The following is a 23,033-nucleotide window of genomic DNA, read 5'->3' on the forward strand; positions in this document are numbered from 1 at the left end:
CTCCTATATAGTCTACAGAGTGCATTCTATATATGCATATATATATTTCTATCAATTAACATTCTACACCTTATTAAAGACAATGAAAGTAAATACTTTCAGCCATGCAGTCTTAATGTCTGTCCTTACAGGGCTGGATGCACCCCAGTGATAGTGTGCTTCAGCCTCTCCCGTAATAAGAACAAACTATTGTACATTATGTTTGCCTTTACTTCTGATACACAGAACTTAAACATGAGACAAGCTATCATTTTGGCAAATGACCAAAGTATATTATTCTTCAATTATCAACAGAACACTACTAAAAATATTGCATTTACAATAGAAGGGAGTTCTAAGATTGTATTCTAGACAAAAATACAGAAGGAGGTGTGATTTGTAGAGAAGCCTACCCACTTAAAAGATGACATAAGTACATAGGACAAGATAGCATTAAGTAAGGTCTGTAAATAGGGACAAGCCAGACAAGCTTCACCAGTTTCATTTACATCATAAAACAGAGAACTTGGGAGAAAAAAATAATAAAAAGAAGAAATCAAAGGAATATGAAAAGTAACACCAATGCATGATCTGATACTACATATTTTTATAGCGTTGGATTCTAAGTTCTGATATTTCTCCTCTATAAGAAAATAATCACTTTGTCAAGAAAAACATTACCTGTTACTGTTTTCATTCCCTGACATCTCTTCTGAATTTCTGGCAATGTCTGACTTGTTGAGCTATCAGACCACCTTATACCCAGCACTGTGTTTCAAGTGAATGCTCACATTAAGAACATAAAACAGCTGGATTGCAGGGTTGCTTGGGGTGTGTTTTTAACAGCCACAGTACTTCTCCTGCAGAACTTCATTTGAAGGGGAAAGAAAATGTCCCTCTCCCCAAATGAAGCAAGGAACTCTATGAAACCAAAGGGGAGAGACAAGTTAGGGGAGTAATGAGTATGTATTTATGAAGTTCTTTAAGCTTTAGAGCTCATGGCATGCTTTGTACAGCTACTTTCAGAAGGAAGAAGGAAAACGTATTTCAAGTTTTCTGGTCATAACTTCTTACCTGCAGGTGAAGGTACACAGAGATGTCTGCTTAGCGCAATCTCCTACTCCAGGCATAGGTGTCAATGTCAAAGCTCAGCTGCTAGAAGAAAGACATTGAAACATCACTATACATTACTAAAACTGTCTTCTTGAGGGTAAAGAAAGCCCTATCCTCCTCCTCCTCCTCCCTTTAATGCTTCGGAAAATACAGTGTTCACCTAGCACCTGTGGGTTTAGATATATAATAGCCTGTTATATAGAAACGGTATTTTATTTGTTAAAAGTGGGTTCAAAAGCAATCTAGGAAACTGCACTTAAGTTGCTACCTCTTATATCTGGTGTGACTTTCCTACTATAAATAACTAAGTGCGGTAAACAACATTTCAACAGCTTTCCAGAACATTAGAAAGAACCTGAGCACTGTATTAGGTAGTCACAAGCATCTGTCACTGCTAAATTGTAAATACAGGAGACTGTGAAATAATCTTCTTCCCTGATTGTCTTTTTAAGGAAAATAATCCTCAAACTGGAGGTATTCCAGACGCAGAAACCTCCAAGAGCTCTCAAACTGCATACCCTGACTCCCTTGCCGCAATGAATCACAGCCAATGCATGCACATGAAGTCAAACGAACTAGGCAAAGGGTAACAAATCCCAAACTGCTGATTAAGACTAATATTAAGCAGCTTGGAAGGGATGCTTACTACAGTGATGTTTAACTGCATCATTGTGACAGATTTACAAACAGTGCCTAGTACTATGTCAAAGCCAAAGACAACATGTGAGAAGTGGTTATTTTTAAACCTTCACCACCAAATGCTTTCTGAATTATATTTTAAAGGAACGTACCTAAAAGTGTAACACTAAATGGGAATTCTTCAGTTTGACAGAAGCACAGAAGAATAGAACTAAATCAGGAAAATCTTCCCTCTCATCTTTCAGCATCTCCTCTTCCACTGCTATCAGACACTGAATTTTGCACAAAACAAACTGTTTTTCTCCTAGTACTTATCAGAGCCATGGGAAAAGATTCAATATACACCCAACTCTATCATAAGCTTGTTTTAAGGGTCTGGAAAACAACAAAAACCTCTTAAAGATCTGAAAAGACTTGCCTGTTATAAAATACTACACCACACACGCTATTCATCAAAGCCCTACAGGAATTACTTCTCAAAAATGGGATATTCAGGAGCTCCAGAGAACTCAGGTACATATCAAATCATTTTCTCCGCCACAGGCTGAATACGTAGCTGTCATTCACAAACCAATATTCATTAAATTCCTGAGGTGTCAGAATATGTTCTCATGTTATGTTTTGTGTTTTGCACTCTGTTGACCTACTAACAATTACTAATGGTTCACATGAGCCTTTTGTTTTAACTCTGAAAAGATCATAACCAGTTTTCACTTAATTTATGCCTCTCAGCTGAGAGGCTGTGATTTCGTGCAAGGAAAAAGTGCTTGTTAAGCATCCTTAATGTATTTGTTTGCAGTTACATTATAGAATATTGCTTTAGATTCTCTGCTTGGGTGTATTCACCACATACTAGAGTCAAACGGTCTTAGAAAATGCGGACCATTTCTTCAATCCACCACATCAGGTTAAATCAACAGTGCTTGAACTCCAGTTACTTATCAATCCCAACATACACATTAGATTAAGAAAATAAGTCTGGTTGTAGAATACAGATGGTGACTCAGTTAATCCAGAGACATATATGCTTGGATTTTGCTGGGGGAGGGAGAGACAGTGAGGAGAGAATATCTCACCCCAAACTATAAGAGCTCAGCTTCAAGACACTAAAGCTGTCTTTATCTATTGGAAACTGATCATCACAATTACTGTTCCTTGTTACTACTCCAGAATGCTTTACACAACAGGCAAAGAACAGTGGATGTTTAACCTTAGGATGGAGAAGCTGTGATGCTGGTCCAGCAGTAGGGTCCACTCAAACAAAGACACATTATCTTTAGCTCTATTGAAGCAGTAAAGCTCTTCTCAGACCACTTTGCAAACTGAGTGGGAAGGAATAAGGATAAGAGCCACATTCTCTCCTTAGGGACCCCTATTAAATCAGATTCCCAACATCAGCCACTTCCTCTTTGTTTTCCTCAAGCCATATGGCTTCCTGACAAACTCTGTACAAACAATAAACCCATTAATCAAGCCTCTGCTGGAGGAAAAGTCTTTCCTTTTTTCTTTCCTTCCCTTCATCAATCCAGACATTTTAATGGAGATGGTTTATGTATTTTATTTTATGAAAGTCCCAAGCAAAATACTAAAGTCTCCTTTGTTCCTGCACTGCAGCCCTGATTCCAGTACATACTCCTTCAGTAGAAGGAGATCCAGACATGTTGAAATGCAAAAAGATACGGGAACAGAGAAGTCAATCAAGCCAACAAGAAAGGAGCCAGCCTCACTGAATCTGTTTGAAAGAATGCAGTATAAACTGCTGCTGAGGCTCCCAGAATACTGTGTCAAGAAGCAAAATAACAGAAGTTGTTGTTTGGTTGTTTTGAGGTTTTTTTAGTTGATTAACAGAAGTAAATAGAACAAAAAAGGTGTTAGAAGTAATTCCTATTCCTACAAGGCTCTGAGGAGGTGCAAACACGCAAATACCAGAAGTAGGCCACAAGTAGCTGAAAGCAAGAACTTGTTGCAAGATACTACAATAAAGGACTTCCCCAGATTTCTTAAGTAAGGTGACCCAAGATGACCAATTCCACACAATATGCTACATAAGCTATTTTGCATCTACAAACTGCTAAAATTGTGCAAGTGATCATGTTATTCTCTGATCATGATGCAATAAACACTGCACATGCAAGGTACTCTATGGCAGGGAGGACGCACAGAAAGAACAAGGTTTCTAGCTCTTACAGGTGGGAAATTCCCCTTCCTGCAGTTGGGACAATACCACTTTCCTGGGGAGAGGGAAGAGGAGAATTAAAACCAAACTTGAAACAGAGCCACTACTTCACCAAATCAAACTTGTGAGTGCTCAGCTTTAGTTTTGCTGCTCAGTGCCATTGTGTACAGGAATATGCTCTGCAGCTTCACACTGCTGCAGGGTAAAACTCTGTTCATAAAGAATATATATATACACTGTTGGGCAAACACAAAGGAAAAGTCAAAATATGGCAAGGCATTCCCTTTCTTCCTACTTGATCAATAGGATCAAAGAGTACAAGGCTGAGAATTCAAGCGCACTGAAGAGATAAGAAATAAAGACCTAATTTTCTTTGGTTTAACAAGCTTTTTTTTTTCTTTATTGCAAAATCAGACCACTCTGGTACTTTAAGATGTCACTTTGATATATCTGTGGAGTCTGTTTTCCTTATCCAAATCAACCATTTGCATCACACCTTGGAGCCTATGCAGCAAAGGACATGGTTTCCTAGTGATGATAGAAGGAGGGAGAACCAAAAGACAATTCACCATCTGCTTGTATGGTGGCATTACCAATCAAAGCAAACTGAACCAAGGTTCATGTGTCAGTCACCACTTCAGAGGACATGAAAACACAAAATATCTGTTCTGTGGATCTGTTCCCACTGACCTTTCTTCCAAGACTTCTTTCACTAAAGTTTCACTACTCAATAGTCTGCAGTGTGGAAGGAGGACTGGGAGGAACAAGATATTACTTTCAAACTCAGGTGGTCTCTTTCAGTTACACATTTCTAAGGCAGCTGTGACCCTTTCACTTGCATAGAAGGAAAACAGCACTGGCACAGTAATAAAACTTCTTATCTTAAATCAGTTTTCATTTTTTACAGTTGTTCCATAGCTTACTGGAAGACCAAAACCATTTCACAATTGATGTGAACCAAAGTAATCCTGTGCTGAAATAGGGAGAAACACAGAGCAGTTTATGATACTGAAAAAGACCTTAAGGAGAAACAGCATCAAACAAGGACTGGCTTTTCACAAGTTCAGCTATTTTTCTCTTCTTTTTAAAAGACTACAGGAAAGCAGCATTCTTGATTACAAGCAGGAAACCTTTCCAATGAAAGCCCTTTCTGTCTTTGTTGAAGTTAAGCAGCAATTAGCCACAAAGGAAAAAAATATGGAAAAAGTAATCTCAGAAGATTGAGTCATTATCTCCAAGGAGGCACATCTGTAGTTTTAACAAGGTCAGAACATACTGGTCAGTCCTTCAGGGTATGGGAGATAAAGGATGTTAGCTTATGTTTCTATAAAAGTAATGACAATTCTGAAAGAGATACCAGATGGAGCCTACCACTATGAATTATTAGCCTTGAGGTCACAACCTAAAAAGTTACAACATCATGCCCAAAGTACAAATGGATCACTTTGGGTAGTGTCAAAAAATGTATGTTTGTTTAGGACAGAGTAATGAGGAAGATCAGGTGCTGTAAGCTAGGGAGACCTTCCACCACATCTGGGTCAGATGGTCCCAACTACCTTATTGCCATTAATCAAAAGTTATCCTTCAGCAACTACATAATGACCTATGTAAAAATAAATCTGGGATTGGCTTTTGGCTCCTTCCCTGTCACAAATCAATTAGTACAAGCAGCATCCTTCTTGAAGTCTTATTAAAAAGCCTGTAGTATGAAGGTCTGCAGGTGTGAGATAGTTTCTCCACATCAAGCATTCAAATGGACCATAAGAAAGGTTGACAAGAAAATTTAGGGGTATACCAGTGGAGAGGAGAAAATGATTCTCTCTCTTGTTATCTCACTATTCTGCCCTTTCTGACCCTATTGATAAACATGTGCTCCCAAAGTAACAGTATCTCTGTATCAGTCTGTTTTGACTACTGCTTTTACAGGTGGGGACAAGATTGCTCCACACTGGAAGGAAGACACATTATTAGGAGAATAAAAACAGCATCAACCTGTTTGTGTCTTCACTAACAGTAGTTCACTTGTTCATGTATTCACTTAACCGTAGAATGTAGCCAGTCACAGCAAGATCACTAAAGGTTATTCCTCCTTTTCCCCAGAGCAACTTAACACCTTAAACAGAATTGTCAGAGGTATCTTCCAACCTTGACTTCACTGCATCATTTTGTCTGGAGCATTCATCTCAAGTCGTGTCTACGTTACCACTACCCTGTGGTCACATGAGTGAGCAGCCTATGTCTGTGATTCTGAGATAGTTTTGAGTGTTTTTTAAACCATATCCTGTGGCATGCAGGAGCAATACCACTAACATTCCTTTCTATATCAGTCAAAAAGGTTGTCTGTTTGTTACTATTATTTAGCTCTTCTCAAGAAGAGAAAAAAAGCTGGATAATAATCTCTTCAAATCCAACCTTAAATTACTCCCTCTTCACAACCATGGTATCCTAGTTCTTTGAGGTCTACTGAAGTGTTGAAAAGCAATACTACAAAAATTGTGTTGATATACAGATCAAAAAGAGTGAAATTAAAATTATAATGCAGCTTGATATATATATAAGTCTTGACCACGATCTTTAAAGTTCTGCCTGTCAGGTTTTGCCTTGCAAGTATGGGAAGGACACTCGCTTTCCATAATTTGGTTTCAATGAACAACAGACTTGAATTCATTTAATACGGTTTTAAACCTTTATAATTCCTGTTGTTGAGAAAAGGGAAAGAAAAATACTTGAAGTGATTTATTTTCTTTTTGTTTAAACAACATATCCAAGAAACCCCCAACACATAAGCTATGAGGACATTGTCCTGTAAAGTAGCATCCCTCAAGGTAGAATACGTTTTCTCTTCCTCGTAACTACTAACATTTGACAACATCTGTCATTAAAGCCTACTGTAACAATTACCCCAAGATCAAAAGGGCATGCTGATACAGAGAGCCATCAAGACTCATCTACAGACTGCGTATGCTACACTCACCACTCACTCCTCACACACTCTGCGCAACTCCATTTGGAAGAATGCTAGGGTAATTTCTGCCCCAGAAACTGGTAGCTTTCTCCAAACCAGCAAGTTTTATCTTGAGAGCAGCATTGCCATGTTACACTTCCTGACAGCAGGCATGCTTTTATTTGCCTGCTTCAACAGTTCCAGAAGTGCAAGGTTCCTGCAGACTTCTGATCGGAGACCTCCCTTAGATAACACTGCCTTGGCTATATGGCTGTAGTTAGATACATTCAGGCTCATTTCACAAAGTAATCATGCAACAGAAGCAGAGATGGGAAGTCACAGCAAGAACTTGCTTTGTTGATAAATTCTTTTTGCTGATAGTCTTTTCTGCTCACAATCACCTAAAACCTCCTCTGTCGATTTAAAGCACAACTAGTCTCCACCACATTACATGCCTACTTTACCATTTGAAACAAACTACAAATTCACCCTTGAGCATCAATTCTTCAAACACAGCATCAAGCTCTTGCCCTGCCTATATATGACTAAATAGTTTGCACTGATTCTCAGGAAAGCATGTATGAGAAAGCATATTTGAAGAAGAAGAGAAAGAAAGTGAGGTAACACAGTCAAGTGGTGTTTAGCAGAAATCAGGATTAGTTCTGTGTATTCACATGTCTGCTGTCCTTTTGTGTTTTAGGTTACCAGGAAGTGTGTTCAGCTTCTAGAAACCACACCAGGAACAGAAAACAATTACTACATCAGAATTAAACAGTCACTGCAGATTATTGTAAATTCAAATTAGTTCAGTTTAGCATTAACTCAAACCAACAGCAACAAAATCCAGTTTCAACTCAGTTTTGTCTTTAACATTAACAGCAGTATTAGGCATCGCTCTGCATTTCCCAACTAATCCTTTCAATTCAAGAAAATTCTTATTCAAGAGAGAATTTCCCAGAGGGTTTAAATGTTAACTCCCATTACCTTTCCTTGGCAAAAGGAGCTATAAGCCACTCCTAACAACACACACACTCCAGCCTTCTTATAATTGCACAGAAAAGAGTGAATGAACTACTTAAAACAGTGCTCAGCAGTGGCAAAAACTGGCAGGAGAGAGAACCTCCCCCTTTTCTGAAGGCCTGCAGTGCTTTCTCTTGTGATTGCCATCTCGCATGCAGTGCACAACAGCTGTCATATTTGACTGCACAAGCACATCTTTACCCTATTTCAAACGCATGTAGTTCCATTGACATTAACACAGAAGTCAGCTCTGCAACCAAAAATTATGCCATTTTACCTTCTTCCTCCATTTCTTCCTCTCCCACATGGCACCTCTCAATTTACAGTGAATGGGTCAGGAATCAAATCCAGATTTATAAGAGCCAAAAGCTCAAACTTCACAGTCTAGCCATATTTAAGAGCCAATGAAACTACAGTACAAACTATTCTGTGTGGCTCACCACTGCTAAGAGGATAAAAAGAACCAGTGAACTCCTCCCAGTGCATGCCAATGTTCATTTACAAGGAGAGGACAACACCAAGACAAGAAAAATCCAACCATGAAAGATGCCAGAAAGGCCACCTCTTGATTGTGCCTTTGCAGATACAGTTAAAGTGCTCAAGGGACAAAGAGACTCTGTTATCAGCAGTATGTTAAGAGATCTTTATTTCAAAAGAAGGTTTTTTTGTGCATATGAAAAGCAAAAGACAACTTGTGTATGTTGGACCACCCTCAACATAAGTCAATTTCAGTATATGAAGAATATAGCAAGTTCACTAAGTAGCAGTTACTTCCAGGTAACTCCTGTCTGCAAAGTCAGCTTCTATAAAATGAACTTCAAATGTCTCTAACTGAAAGCACACAGTGGCTAATACTGAAGTATACAGCTGCTATGCATTTCCTGGTTGCAAAGCCAGTCACAGATGGCACCTGCAGAGAGCAAAGTTAGGCCTGAGAGTTTGCAGATTTCTAGCTTGCCCCACAAGCATCTGTCCTTGCTGAAAATGAGTACCCTCCATCAGACCTTCAACCAACATCTGTGTATATCCTGTGTCACCATGTTCCCCCTCCCTGAGTACGAGAGATGTTATTAGTGGAATTATAATACACCATTTCTTTACTGTTACTAATCAAAGGAATACACATTTTAGAAGTTACTGCCTTTACACAATCACATAATTACAGATTTGAGCTTTAATTTCTACTTCATTATGTAGTCAATAGAAGCCAAACTACCTTTCACTTTCCTTGCAATTAGCAGTGAGTCAATGGAAGAAAAACAGCTGATTTTTGTTGGTTTTGCTGCACTCCTTCACAAGAAGTTTAATCAACCCTTTGGAAGCAATCCTCCCAGTGAGATGAATTTCAAGCATGCCTGGACCTTGCACATAGCTGCAAGTGTAAGACAAATATGAGAGAGAAAAACGTATTTCTCCATCACAAACGATTACCTCCATCTCACACAGCAGTAAGTAAAACTACAGCATTTGTCTTAGTAAAGACACTAACTTAGGAGAAACCTTGTAGAAAGGAAGAGTCCCACAACAGTTTTAGAAGTAATTATGACCTCTAGTTAGATGCTTACTGGTAGTTAATTATAACCTGTAGAACCAGGGCTAAAATAAGCACCAGTGACCAGGAAATGCCCAAGAGGCAATTTATACCATTAAAGTATTTGAATTTTATATATTATGGTAGCATAAAGGTAAGTAGCATGGCTTTACCTACTACAAAACTTATGTCATTGGCAACATAAATCAACACTTAAAAGGCACTAGTGATCAAGAAGAAAGCAACACTTTATAGTTCAAGATTACATTAGGTTTACAATGAATGAAAACATGTTCCTTGCTCACAACAATGGGATGACTGTCTTTAGATCACCTAGGATCTCCACTTAGGGAGATGAGGGGAAAAAACACCCAAAAATATCACAGGACTAATTTTAAAGATCTTACCTTAAACGTACAGAAAAAATCAGATGTGTTCAGTAACTTACTAGAGAAAATGTCAGGCTGCTCATTTCAGAAAGGCAAAGAAAGACAGACAAATCTCAAGACGTTCTGCCTACAGGAAGAACCCAATCCTGCAGGTATTTCTGTGAAGTTAAACCCTAAATGTCTGAAGATGGCATTCATTTAAGCAGAAGTTTCTGATGTTGCTATGTTCTTTTATAACATTGCCATGAGAAACTAAACCTGAGTCTGGCAGATTATTAACTCACTGCTACTGCTCTCCTCTAAGAAGTTCTACAGTTCGGCTTATGGTACAGGCTGGTGCTATCACTTAAATCAACCTCTTCACATCTCAAAGCACTCTGATTGTTAAATGTAAAAGACTTACTGTGGCCATAACAAACACTAAAACCAAGTTTTCTGACACAAACATGACCCCTACCATTTAATAGTTTAATTCTCTGAAAAGGGGGAAAAAAACCAAACCAAAAAACACAAAACAATTACACTTTAGGGAAACGCAAGTTATGGGATGGGAGACAGGGAGAGGCTATTTTTATGCATGACTGCTCAAGATTACTAGATCAAATAAAACTGTAACCAACCACAAAGACATATGTTGCATTAAAGAAGACAGTGGAGTTGAGTAAAAGCATGTTGTATAGTGAAGATAAGCGTAATAAAACCTAGGCTATGCAGACTCTCCAAGCATCGGAGCACAGGAAACAGACAACCTTCATCTCTCTAAAGCCTTTTCTTCATAGGGACTTCCAGTCAAGAAAGTCTCACATTAACTCCAGAGCCAGGTCAAGCAATTATATTCAATTAAGGTCACCACTTGTATTCAAAGACCTTTGTTACAGTCAAACAGCCATTTACTACTTCCATTCTTTATTTTTGGTAGGGATCATCAGACTCATTACTTAAAATGAAGCGCTCACATCAGCCAGAGGAAACAGAAAGCTTTCCTTCAAAGTTCAAAAGCGGGATTCGTATCTTGCTACCATTAGCAGAACAAACACAAGAAGATTCAAGATAAAGAGAAAAGCAGTAATAAAGCCTATCATGCCTGTTCGCTGCTTTCAGACATCCAGTTTTGTGTTCCCCTGTTCAACACCCATCTGTTACCCAAAACGCTCATTCCTATCTTGCTGCACTTTAATAGTTTAGAAAGGAGTTTTTAATATTGCATGTGCATGGTCACTATGCCACACAAGATCCTGGTTTTGCTCCACCTGAAGGTGATGAGAAGTTGACAGGAGAAGAATTAAAGTGATGTCACAAATACAATTCCTGCTAAAGGGAATATGCAATTGAGCATAGCACTGGCATTTCCACCAGCACTGGGCTGAAGCCAATGTTTCAATTATGCCTGGTCTAAATGTTTCAAAACAAAGAGGAAGAAGCTCTACCTTAAACACTTACTGCTTGCTTTTTCCAACACCACCACCAGAAAAGCTAGCTGCAGGTCAGACCACATCCAGCTAACCCAGTATCCCATCTCACACGCTGGCCAGAGTAAGGCTCCCAACTGTATGTAGACACTGTGTCAAGAATTTAACAGCTTAATCACAAGCAGTTTTACAGTCAAACCATGGTATGAATTACATGAACACTGGACAAGGTTTCTTTGGACTCCTTTCAATAAGGCAGATTAGAAAGAGTTACAGGCTCATGTTCATATGTCTTTAGGTTAAGACAAGTTAAGTTTAAGGTCTGAAGTTTCAAAATTACTTTAACTTGCTGTGCATAGAGACAAATGCCAAGTTTAAGAAGGTAGAGTATTAATGAGCTAGCAGTTACCAGATTTGTCCCTTTGTAAGTATGAGGTAAAATATACTAGCTTAAAGTCAAGAAAAGACGTTTATACTAAAGCATTTTACCTTGAATGAGACTAGGTTAAGAACCTGCACAACACCACAGACCAGCAGACACATATTAGCTTGTTAAACTATTGTAACTCAGTGTCAGTCCTTAAGACTCTCAAGTCTCTTCTGAAATGCTATGGGGATAATGTAATAAAACAGGTACTTCACCCCTGTATTCCAAGAAGATAACTTCTTTGGTTGAAGGACACTTCACCACCTCTATCCCCTACTTCTTATAATACCTTTCTCTTCCCTCCTCCCTCAGCCTAATTCAGATTCACTTTTTCCAAGGTTAAGGCAGTTTATAATGCAGCAAAAGCAACAAGGAGCATTATTAATGGCATTTCCAAAACAATCTGTAGTTGTCCTACATCAGTGGTGTACCACATGTTAAGACAAGGTGGTTTTATGTCACTATTCTTATCTACACAAATCACTTCATCACAAAATTTTGCTGTACTTCTAAATACTCCCAAGTATCCACAATCTTCTTTAGTTGAGATCCGAACAAAAAAATTCACTCTCAAAGATTTTATGATTAGTCAAGACACACAGTGAAAGGGAATTTGATCAGTTCCTCCTTCCCTACACTAATTCCCATGGTTACATAAGACAACCTCCCTCCAAAGAGAACAGCACAAAACAGTAATTAGCCTGTTGACAGCATCCATTCCCAAATCAGGCAAGGAGTTGTAATGCCCACAAAAAGCTTCAATAATGCCCTCAAATAGGCATTATTTCATATATTAGGTCCTTATGGAAATACCATATAGGTACCTAAACTTCCACTGGGAAGAAAGAATACAGATCATCACTGGGGGGTCTGCAGTTGGTTGTGGTATGGTGTTGGGTTGGGTTTTTTTTCCATAGCTACAACTCAACTCTTAATATCAAGGATTAATTATTATGTTAAGAATGCACCCACTCATTTGACTTAGGATTAGCGTGGTTACTGTTTAAAGCTATCACAAGCATCAACCTATAGCTCTTTTTATAATTTAATATACCAGTTGCACAATATTAAATTCAGCTGCAGAGATTAAGCATTCTCTTTGCAGACAGGCACAAAAAAAGGATTAATCTTTCACCTAATCAACTACAGCTAAATAATTCCATAGTGCAGAATGAAGGGTGGTTTTTTGCCATAGCACCAACTGCTTGTGTCGAGACCTCTTAATTTCTAATATCAGAGTTTAACTGAAACTAATGCTAATTAAATGAGTTTTGGAGTAAAGTTCTACAAATCAGCCACAAGGGCAGCAACACTAATCTTCACTTGCCAAAGGAACGCTTTGTGCAAAGAAAGCATGGGTAACACTGCTGGGGAGAAGCACTTTTAATTTGCAACCAAAGAGTATCATTTGACAGAGGAAAAAACACCAAACCCCAGCAGTTATATCCCACCAGTTGGTAACCCTTATTATTCGCTTTAATTTAGATATATTTTAGAAAGGACATTCCCTGGTTTTCATTTGAAAATATAAAGCTTATTTCTTTATGCCAGTCATTTTTGCCCTTGAGATTAAATAGATGTAGAAAAGCACATACTTTGCATAGGACATAACAGCCCTTATGAGAGCAATTTTAGATTTCATAAAGCGTGACCAGGCATCATCACGCAACTCTGTCATTGATGCAGATCAGTATCTCCAAGGTGGGTACCAGGAGGATGATTCCAGACTCTTTTCAGTGGTGCCCAGCAAACAGAACAAGGGGCAATGGCCACAAACTAAAACAACACAAGTTTCACCTCAACATGAGGAAGAACTTCCATACACTGAGGGTGGCAGAACACTGAACAGGCTGCCCAGGGGGTTGTGGAGTCTCCCTCTCTGGAGACATTCAAAACCCTCCTGGACACATTCCTGTGTAACCTGCTCTGGGTGGCCCTGCCTTGGCAGGGGGTTAGACTGGATGATCTCCAGAGGTCACTTCCAACCCTAACGACTTTGTGATTCTGTGGTTCTGTTGATTACCTCTTTGTTACACAGAATGTTTAAGATGGAAGACAGGACAACAACATTTGTTGAGTCACCTTCAAAGCAGCTCTTTATGAAGAGAATAAATAAACAAACTTTTAGTGTGAAGCCTCCCACACTACCAAAGCTGCAGAGTTAACAACTGCTAATATATTATTAAATTGTTAATAAGTTTTTGAAATGCATTAAAATCAGCATTTTCTTGGCAGCTTGTCATTATCAGACCAACAGTTATTTAATTTCTCCAGTAGTACTGCCAGTGTAGCAAGCTGATAGCAATCCAGCTAAGAAGTTACTCCATTTCAAACTCATCTCCTACCCAGCACTAACTGAAATTGGTTTACATTAAATCACAGCAATAATACATACCTACAAAAAGCCTCACCTGAGAGCTACCTGAGAACCTAGCAGTGTTCTGGAGCTCACAGAGATTGGAAGGAGAGTGCTGCTCTTCTTTTACATAGACAAGACTGGTGAAAGTAATCGAAGTGTTTGTCACCAAATATACCTCAGCCCTTAAGTGTTTTAATGCAACCTCTATGACTATGCAAACTGCAAACCAGTTCATTCTTAACTTGCAGTTACCTTTCACTGAGAGCAATGCAAGTATCTGAGACCATACAAATCATAGAATCAACTAGGTTACGGGTTACAATGCAGTTAGAGAAGGGAAAATCCCAGATCTGTATGCCCTATGAAAGAGAACAGTCTAATCAGTGACTTCGCATCAATAGTAATTGCTAAGAATGTTTCATATTAAAAACATAACAGAACACAATACCTCAGAATAGGTATTAAGACAAAGATAAATATCATCTGGGGCACAGAGGTTGATTCTATTAGCCAATCATATTAATTAAATACACATTGCCCAAAATAAACTGAAACTACACACACAGAACTGCACACTGTCATAAAGGGGTGCAGGGGAGATCTGTCAGTTTAAGAAGTATGCTCATAAACCAAGCACAATTACTATTCTAAGGACTTCAGAATTGGGTTCTTATGTATATTAGCTGAAAAGCAACCCAAAAGTTGTTTTTGCAGCATGATTTTATGGTCTACATAAATCTTTGAAACATAAAATTTAGAGCCAAGTCATGAAGACAAGAGCAGTTTGTTAATCCAAGGAGTGAATGAGTAAGTGCTATTATCTTCAGCAAAAACAACTTTTCACCTCTTCAAGAGGACAGAAGTCACCATCTCCTTCTGAAATCAAACAGAACTGCAGGTGTGCCACTGCTAACATTTGTACGTGTTCTAGCGTAACACAAGAAGCATGAAAGAGCTCTTAATTTTGTCTGCTTTCCCTCACATCACAGTTTCCCTCACATCACTAGATACTGCTAGTTTTTTGTGATTGTAATTCTTAAACTATCATACTGCAAAAAACATGTCTATTCCTAGTACTAACTAGGTTATTATTCAATGCCATTAAAAGCCATTTGAGAAGGACTGAGTATGTGCTAGATAATGGACCAGATCACTCTTCACAGTAATTGAATTACAACATAACTCCTTAAGCCTTCTAAAAATAAGTAGTATAATGCAAGTAGTATAACCGTTGGTAAGTAAATTATGTCCAAGAATTATGTGAATAAGATCTCAGTCTTTAGATTCTGGGTGGAGGAGATAGTTACTTTTATGTATCAACAACTGACTACTAGCACCAGAAACCAGATTATCCTATTTATTACGTTTATATATGATTATGATTACATCTGTTATCTAACATACTACAGGGATGTGGAAAAATGAAAGTTTCAGCATTTCTGTATCTCTGAAGTTGTTTACCTCCATCTTAGCTTTATACCTACACCGAACAAACTATATAAATAAAGAAATCCTGGTAAACATTACCCGTTATGCTTAAAATGCATGACCATTGCACAACATGAACCATCTTCAGTGAGAACAACCTAAGATTATTCCCACTTTGAGAGGAACAAAACCTCAAGCTTTTGAATCAGTCAGTTATGATACCTCTGCAGCAAATAAGGCTTTTACACAATAATACTCATCTTTTCCACTGGTCTTTGTCATTTGAAAGAGTTAGGTTTTGGTTGGGCTTTTTTTCTGTTTAGTTGGTTGGTTGGGGGGCTTTATTTGTTGTTTTTTTGGTGGGTTTTTTGTTGTGGAAGGTGGTTGTGAGGGCTGGTTTTGTTTGTTCCTCCCCTCTTCTTAAATCTGTAACTTAAGTGAAGTCAGGTAATCATGGGATAACTGAAGACCAGGGATAAACCCAGAAGCTGAATAACCTCTTTACTCAGATAAGCAGCAGCTGGGCAACTGCCTAACAGGGCACACAGATATGCTGCACACAGATATCCTGGCTTGGCCCTTTAAATAACACTTGCTACACACAAAGGAAAGTGCTTAAGTTTACTTGAGGCTTTTATATTTATTCATTTAAATTCATGTCCAAGATAAGAAGCACCAGCAGGAGGAAAAGATTATTGTATGTTAAAGCATCTCCTCAAGCAACATTTTAAAGAAGATTAGAAGCTCTGCTGGGTTGCTTACTGTTTCTGCATTTAGCTGCAGCTATGTTGGGAGTACTTCCCCAACCCCCTTCCACCACCCCAGGTAAAAGGTTTACCTTGTACATGCACCTTCTTAAAACTTGCCTTTAGCTTTTAGATTGACTGACTGCTAGAACAGAGAGCAAAATTCAGAGCCAAATAATCATTGTGGCAACACCTTTCAAACATAAGGCAAACTTTTTATTACAAGCAAACAAGATTTCTTGACTACACTTAGTCCTCACAGGTATCAACAGAATCACTCAATTATGTTTATTTCTGGCTTTCTCCCTAGCTCTGCACCTCTGTTCTAACAAAAGAACAACCAGCTCCTGTTTTTCACATTGGAAAACTCCAACTGAATTCGAGCCCTTACAGCAGGGGAAGTGTCCCCCACATTTTAGAATGAACCTAGAACCTCCTGCTTCAAGTGATGACAGACAAGACCATCACAGCAGTGATGCTGCATGTTCCCAAGACAACCTCTCCTTAAACAAGTCTGCTGTATTGCACCCAAAAAAGCAAGCACACAGAAATCTGGAATTATAAAAGGAATCCAAACAGGAAGACAGCTCCAGAAGATTTCAGCTCATGACAGAGAGTACATGCAAACCAAATGGTTCTCTCTTTTCACTCCTGATACTACTTAGAATCAGCTAGTTTGGAAAAGATCTTTAAGATCATCAAGTCCAACTGTCATCCCAGGACTAACAAGTCCACCACTAAACCATGTCACTGAGGCCACATCTACATGGTTTCTGAACACTTCCAGGGATGGTGATTCCACCACTTCCTTGGCAACCTGTTCCAATGCCTGAGCACCCAATATCCATCTAAACCTCCCATGGTATAGCTTGAGGCCATTACCTCTTCTCATACTGCTTGGTTACTTGGCAGAAGAAATCAACTCCTACCTCACTACAACCTCCTTTTGGGTAGTTGTAGAGTGCAATAAGGTCCCCACCCTGAGCCTTTTCCTCTCTCCAGACTAAATAACTCCAGTTGTCCCAGTTGTCATAAGACTTGTGCTCCAGACCCTTCATCAGCTTCATTGCTGCTCTCTGGACATGCCCCAGCACCTCCGTATCTCTGCTGTAGCAATAGGCCCAGAACTGAACACAGGATTCAAGGTGTAGCCTCACCAGTGCCAAGTACAGGGGGATGATCACTTCCCTGGCCCTGCTGGCCACACTATTGCTGATACAAGCCAGGATGCTGCTGGCCTTCTTGGCACTGCTTCAAACCTACAGAGAAGAGGACTTGGAAGTTTAGTGCACCTACTGAAAGCCAAACCGGCATCAGTGTTTAGGGTAACGCTGTTTTACATGCGGAATCAGGACCCAAACATACAGATTAAACAGCCGACACAGGCACTACTACTTTACACTATCCTACACCAAAGAAAAAGTGAACATATTTCTAGCTACAAGTCTCTAACAATGCTGCTTTCCCATATTCTCAATATTCTTTTACTGTCGTGTTCTTGTTCATCAAAGCGAATTGTACAAGTTACTGAAATACAAAAGTGACAATCCATAAAGAGTACTTGCTTTCAGATAGTAATTGCAGTGATTATAATGCTCCCCAAAGCCGCCAAGTGAAAGTGGAACACTGATGAAGTATGTCTAACTTATCAGGAGAAAAAAAAAAGTTTAATTTAACCAGCTAAAGCCTCAAGAATATTAAAGTTACCTTCTCACAATTGAGAACACTTACTGATCAAACCAAAAGACTGCAAGCTTCTCCTATCAATTTCTATCTTAAATACAGCAGTACATTCTTTGTATTCCCCATGATCTTCTCAGTGACCCCATTCCACTTAGAAACAGGGAAAGTCATCAATTCCTCTAGGACTTCTTCCAGAAAGTTAAGCCTTTACCTATTTCCTCCTGGGTTTGACATAGCTATTCTGCCATTAGTGTCCACACAGACCAGGCCTTGGGAGCTCCATCTTGCTGTGTAGAGCATAACCAGAACTTAGAAAGTATTACTAATGAGGTGGTGCAATTGAACCCCAGAGTTCAGAGTTCATGTCTTTAGGTGTCAGTTGCTGCTGCAGCTGATGCATGCACAGCATTCCACAGCTGAGAGAACACCTGCATAATTGCACAGTCAGCTAATAAAAGAATTGGGTTTGCTTCATCATCTGTAAAACTACACCATAATGAAGAAACTACTCCCATCAGCAAAGAAACTATGGTCGTATACATTATGTACATGATGATTTAACAATTAGATAACCTGGTATGAGCTCTCAACATTTAGGTATCTGATCTGTAGGCAGTTAAAGCATCTCTCAGAAAATAAATGCAGGAAATAATTTAGTTATAATCTCTCAGTTTCCATAAAGTATGTGGTGCTAATATACCAACACAACTCTCGATTCTAACAGGCTTAGCGTAAGGGAACAATTTAGTCTCCCAAAGGCAAGCAGCAGCTGAAGTTGACAAGTGAGAGTACTAAACTGCCAGTTTCCATGGAAATGGAATTTGGATCAGTACAAACAAAGATTTCAGAACTTAAAACCAAACACGTTCCATCTTACACTCTCTACTCCAACATTTCTTTTCCTGGGTAACAAGGGGTTCAGAGAGATACAGACGTCATGTACATTAGTCTTCTAGTAACTCATCTTGGTTGTAACTCCTCATTATCATTTAGAGGTAGCCATGCACCATAGTGGTAGATTTAGACAGCCAACCATGCACGTTTTATAAACATAACAGCATCCCAAAACTGTGCATTTGGGAGGACAGATCAGTTCGTAATTACGTGATGCTAATACATGTGACTGTTTACAACGCTGAACCACACTTAAACCAGGAAAAATCGTACCATACAACACAGCCACAAGGAACAAGGGAAATTAAAAAGCCACCCCAAAAACCTGATTTTTGCTATGCTCCACAGTAGAGCACAGCAACAGAACTGTGACATTTTTAAACTGTAAAAATGCATTGTCTTTGGGCAAAAAGGTGTATTTTATCATCACTAATGCAATGGCTCCGTAACAGCCAATGCTGCAAAGGAGAATTCCAACTTGTTGATGACAAGTGCAGGATGCTCACTGGCAGCGAGAACAATTTGCCAATGGTATTCATGGCTCCTATTCCTTGCATTTGGCAAGAGCAGAGGAAGAGTCATTTTCTGGAAATATTTACATTTATTTCTTGCATCTGATGACAACACTCCATCTGCTCTCAGACGCTTTGGTGCCTCTGCAGTTTCTTCCCTAATGTATTGCTTTCTCCAAGCTCTGCCAAGGTTTCTTTAGTTCCTGAACTTTGTTCTTTTACCAGGTTTGAAGGGGCCATTTCAAGCTGTGAGCAAGAACTTGAGGTATGAACATCTAACCCTATGTTCTAATCACAGATTATCAGACAAATAGATGGCATTTCAGTGGCTTTCCCTCTCAAGGCCATCACCTCTAGAAGCCTGAGGATATGGCAGACAGCTTCAACACAGCGATCGAAATCCCTGAAATAAAAAGGATCTTCAGGCCAATTAGAAAAAGCAGATTCAAAAGCCAAAATGCCCCATAAAAATCAAGATTTCACCCAGCATTTAAAAAATGCAGCCAAGTAAAACAATATCCTCTCTAGAGCAAAGAGTGGGTTACACCACCCAAATTTGAGATGCTTACCCAGCAAGCACAATCATACCTGCAAAACTGCAGTGTAGATGACATAGATTGTTTCCACCTATGAAAAGAACCAGCAAAAACTGATGACACCAAGCTGTGTGGTGTGGTTGACATGCTGAAGGGAAGGGATGCCATCCAGAGGGACACTGACAGGCTAGAGAGGTGGGTCTGTGTGAACCTCGTGAGGTCCAACAAGGCCAAGTACAAGGTCCTGCAGCTCGATGGGAGCAATCCCAAACACTGATACAGGCTGGGCAGAGACTGGATTGAGAGCAGCCCTGAGGACAAGGAATTGGGGGTGTTGGTAGATGAGAAGCTCAACATGATGAGGCATTGTGCACTCACAGTCTAGAAAGCCAACTGTGTGCTGGGCTGCATCAAAAGGAGCATGACCAGCAGGCTGAGGGAGGCGATTCTCCTCCAGTCACACAAAACCCCACCTACATCCACTACTGTATTCAGCTGTGGGACCCACAACATAAGATGTGGAACTGTTGGAGCAAGTCCAGAGGAAGCCACAAAGACGATCAGAGAACTAGAGCACCTCTCCTACGAAGACAGGCTGAGAGTGCTGGGCTTCTTCAGCCTGGTGAGGAGAAGATTCCAGGGAGTCCTTAGAGCAGATTTCCTGTACCTAAAGGGGGCCTACAAGAAATCTGGATAGGGACTTTTACAAGGGCATTGCAGGGACAGGACAAGTAGGAACGGCTTTAAACTGACAGAGGGGAGATTAGCTTAGATATTAGAAAGAAGTTCTTCCCTGTGAGCATAGTGAGACCTTGGCACAGGTTGCCCAGAGAAGCTGTGCCTGTCCCATCCCTGGCAGTGTTCAAGGCCAGGTTGGACAGGGCTTTGAGCAACCTGGTCTAGGGGAAGGTGTCCCTGCCATGGCAGGGGCTTGGAACCAGATGATTGTTAAGGTCCCTTCCAAGCCAAACCATTCTGTGATTCTTAACAATGTAATAGGTCACCTTACAGCATCACATAAGTGAAAAATAGACCCCCAAAGGTCACATACAGAATTCTTTTAAAGATCAAATACTCAATTCACAATAGAAAAATGGATTGCAAGGTCAGAGATGCCTGAAAAGTTATTGCAACTTCCAGCAGCTCACAGGAGAATCGTAAGCATTTAAACCTCCAAGGACTGAGATAAAGAGCATCAGCCTGCTCATCCATTTCATTTGAAAGTAGGAAAGTAGGTTAGTGTGAAATGGTGTCCTGAAGAAATAATCCCAACAAGATGAATGCATAAAATAAATGCTTTTGCATCTCTGCACATGTGTGTAATTCATTTACTACTAGACCCACTTCAGAGATAACTCAGATCCGTAGTATACAGGTTGGATTAGATGACCTCAAGGTTTCTTCTGGCACAACACTCATCTCAAATTATCTTATTTGTTGACACCAAGGGAAAGAATTTGCCCCCAAACACAGGAAATCTTTCTCCTAAAAAAATGTTTTTTCATTCTCATTTCACTGACCACCTAAAAAAAGAACAACAACAAAAAACCCCAAAACAAACAACCATAAAAAAACCAACCCTCAAATCATGTCAAGTAAAGAAAAAAATCAGATGTCAGCTTTATTTCACTGCTGCAGTTTATTTCTGTTACTTTTAAAACCCAGGACCACAGTGATAAGCCCAGGAATAACCACACATGGATCTGAAGTAAGCCTTTTCTTCTTCCAACAGCCCTACGGTACATAAGCAACTTACTGCTTCAACTTATACTGTCCGAGAGAAATTAAAGACTGGAAAAGAAAAAGTGAAGCGACCAACCTTTTTGCTTTGAGGCATCAAACTAAGGTTCGCCTTTGTATCAAGCAAAAAGACCAATTCAGCAACTACAGCAAATACAGCAGCTTGTTTTGGCAACCCCATTTTTAGGAGATCAGATTTAGCTACTCAGCTTTAATACTCTTGTTTTTGAATTAACCATCTGTTCTGTAACAATCAGGCAGACAGAGCTAGTAAAGTAGGATGTCAGTCTCAGGGGTCCTGGGGCTAAAACACACAGATATACATGCCCACAACAGGCAAACAGAGCCCATCAAAACAACAGTCAACCTTTCCAACAAGGAAGGTATATTGTTGACTTTCTTTATCTCGTCTGTGGTTTCATTTTATTTAATTAGCAGGAGGAACTAACGCCAACACAGTACATATTTTAATCTATTAACATAGAAAGGGAACAACTTTAAAAGGCTTTATAACAAAAAGACTTCTATTTACAACGGCTGTAGGTCAGAGATTTTAATCTAGGCCCTTTTAAGAAGATTGCCAAAAATAAAGCATGCCCTACCACTGTAAATTGTCATTGTGAAGGAAGCACAAAAGTCTTACATGAAAAGATGCAGCTAAGAAAGCTCTCTGTTGCTGTGAAAGTATGGAACCTTTTTCCCCTTCCTTTCAAAAAGATATGTACAGGCACAAAAATGCTCTGTTACTTAAACCTACATCAAAAGAAAACAGAATTTATAGGTTTGCTTGACAAGTGAACTTTTAATGAACACTTTTAATGAACACTGATCACTTTTAGAGAAACACACCATCAAGAAGCCATTTGTTTCAACAGACTACCAGTATAAGTGGCTAAATGATGGCCAAAGTATGCGACAAAGACATTCCACAAGCTCAGTTTCCAAATCTTTAAACACCCTTTGCCATTTAAAAACAAAACATTTCCAATTATACCAATGAATTTCCAGGCACATCCCCTCCAATATCATGAATACTGCATTTTGCAACTGGTACTACTACAGTAGGCTCTCCAAGGATTAGTATGTCCTACTTCTACAACACGGTCAGTAAATAAGAGCTTACTCGTCCCAGACGGACACTTAACTGACCTCCAAGAACTTCTTACAAAAGCCGGTACAACTGCTTTCACAACAGCTCTGGCAATGAGCCTGCATACTATTGTAAGGCTGGTAGCACTGAAGTACTACAGTGTTTATTTCAACTCTAAATCAAAGCATCACAACTACATATCCCTATAGGCACAGTGTCTACTGCAATTAACTCTTCTATTCCCATCTGTCTTCTACAAGAAAAATCTCAAAGTCAAATCCAGCAATACATCAATATAGAGCAATTTACATGTTATTTCATTCCTGCACACAATAACCTGTGCTCACTGCACAGTGCCTTTCCACAGTAAGGATAACTGTGTTAGTCGCTTCTTAAAAATACATTGCTTTTTAGTGCA

General features: G+C 39.4%; 1 protein-coding gene across 3 annotated transcripts in view; it reads right to left on the reverse strand.

The window, feature by feature from the left end:
- RASSF8 (Ras association domain family member 8) overlaps positions 1–23,033 on the reverse strand; it is an 84,814-nt gene that overhangs the window by 47,305 nt on the left and 14,476 nt on the right. Inside the window, exon 2 of one of the 3 annotated variants that reach the window (XM_034063042.1) lies at positions 1,054–1,134. The exons of 1 other annotated variant lie outside the window; for it this stretch is intronic. The gene's annotated coding sequence lies outside the window, so the exon portion shown is untranslated. The remainder of the gene's footprint in view (positions 1–1,053; positions 1,135–23,033) is intronic. One more of the 3 variants, XM_034063043.1, reaches the window with a different exon arrangement.

The sequence above is a fragment of the Melopsittacus undulatus genome, chromosome 5 (genome assembly GCF_012275295.1).
Source record: "Melopsittacus undulatus isolate bMelUnd1 chromosome 5, bMelUnd1.mat.Z, whole genome shotgun sequence".
NCBI classification, from domain to species: Eukaryota; Metazoa; Chordata; class Aves; order Psittaciformes; family Psittaculidae; genus Melopsittacus; species Melopsittacus undulatus.